Here is a 2,322-nt window from a genome sequence, read left to right as displayed (position 1 = left end):
AACTTCCTCCTAACAATTACAGAAGCCAAACACTGCTAATAATGAACCCAACAGCCCCAAATCTCAGATCACAACCCAAGGTTCATAAACAAAGCTACCCACTACACCCAATAGTCAACTGAATAAACAGTCCTGGATACAAAATAACCAAAAAACTTCACGAAATTCTCATATTTACAAACAACTACTCCATAAAGGACAGCTATGAACTAATTGACAGTATAAAATATATGACTATTCCCACAAAGGCAAAATTCACATCCCTCGACAAAGTAAACCTGTACAATAACATACCTATAAAAGAAACACTCCAAATAATCAAAGACAACTTATTGAATCATAAAAAGCTAAGTAACATAGAAATCTATGAACTGATGGATTTGCTAGAATTAGTGTTTTCTCACAATTAATTTTCCTTTCCTTTAATAACAAAATCTATATTCAGAAAGACGGTTTAGCAATGAGCAGTAGTTTAGTTGGCCTACTAGCTGACATCTATATTAATGATCTGGAAAACAAATTCTTTAAAGATAATCCAGTGGAAAAAGACAGCCATTTATTATAAAAGCTATGTTGATGACACATTGATACTATACAATGGAACAACAACTGAAATAGAAAAAGAACTCAAATAAATAATATACATCCCAAAATACAGTTTACTGTTGAACACCGAACACAACAGAGAATTAATTTTCTTGACTTAAACATAACGTGTCACAACACCAAACACAAATTCAAAATTTACAGGAAACCCCCCACAACAGATGTTGTTACAAATAATACATCATGCCACCCAAATCAGCATAAACTAGCATTTTTCATATCAGCACTCAAATGTGTAAAGAAAATTCATGCTGAATCTGCTGTAAAAACCAAGGAACTAAACATTGTAAAAACAATAGCCCACAATAATGCTTATGATCCAACCATGGTTGACAAAGTGGATCCAGAAATGAAAACTAAGCAAAAACCATCATCAAACCTTTCCTCAGCACCAGAAGAAAGTAAATATATCTGTATACCTTTTCTTGGTTATGTATCATATCAACATCCAAAACTATTCAAACCACACAAAGTCAAAATCAGTTTCCACACAAACAACAAAATAGAAAACAAAATAATTCACACCATTAAAACAACCAGCCCACTCCATCATAAATCAGGTATATACAAATTAACTTGTGATAGCTGTTCTTGCTACTACATAGGAAGAAATTTTTCTTGGTTATGTATCATATCAACATCCAAAACTATTCAAACTACACAAAGTCAAAATCAGTTTCCACACAAACAACAAAATAGAAAACAAAATAATTCACACTATTAAAACAACCAGCCCACTCTGTCATAAATCAGGTATATACAAATTAACTTGTGATAGTTGTTCTTGCTCCTACTTAGGAAGAAATTTTGAAATCCAATACCAAGAGGACAGGGACGCACTCCATTTAAGAAATGTAAATAAAGCTACTGTACCAGCACCACAGTTTAAGATAGGGAAGTTAGATTTGGTGCAATATTTCAGAGCGCACAAGTTACAGCCAGGTGCAGGCCAGATTGCAGTAAATTATGCTGACCAGTGGTTGTGAAGTGGAATGGACCGCTGAAAAGTGCAAACACAGCGGTTCACATGTCACAAACTATAGGCAGAAGGGGCCCACTGGCGCAACCGAGGTGTGGGGCATACGTGACTCGGAGCGATGCGTTAGCAAAACAGAGGCGCGCAGTCGAGTATAAATAGGTGTTGTTTTCCAATAAGATTCATTGAAGTGTAGCAGCTCTCCTGGATGGCGGGGCATGCACACTACCAGAGACAACATGGCAGCAGATGGGGCGCCAGCATCCCGGTTCACGGAGGGTCACTGGTTCGACCCTCTAAGGCCAACACGGGGGATTCAAGTGCGGCAGATCTCCTGGATGACAGTGTGTGTCACACTGCCAGGCTACATGCGGCAACAGATGGGGCGACAGCGTCCCAGTCCACGGCGGGTCGTTGGTTCGACCCTCTGAGGCCGACACGGGGTCCGCAGCCAGCCAGGGCAGGCCTCTCTTTGGGTCGCTACTGTGGGCAGTCGTCTCGTCTCCTGACACACGCTGGACACTTACAAGGCGAGCGCAGAAGGTTCAGATGCTGGAACGGGGGCGGTCGTTGCCGCTGTGTTCCCAGCTACACCAGCCAAGGAAGAAGCAGCCACGGCAGCCCCTATGGATCCCGGCGGAGCAGCGCAGAGTAGACGGGGACGGTGGCTGCTGAGTCACTGCTAGTTCAGCCATCCTAACGTAATCAGAACTCTACAGCTGGTGAACAAAGCCAGTACG

This window comes from Schistocerca nitens, chromosome 5 (genome assembly GCF_023898315.1).
Source record: "Schistocerca nitens isolate TAMUIC-IGC-003100 chromosome 5, iqSchNite1.1, whole genome shotgun sequence".
Taxonomy (NCBI): domain Eukaryota; kingdom Metazoa; phylum Arthropoda; class Insecta; order Orthoptera; family Acrididae; genus Schistocerca; species Schistocerca nitens.
This window is presented reverse-complemented; position numbering follows the sequence as displayed.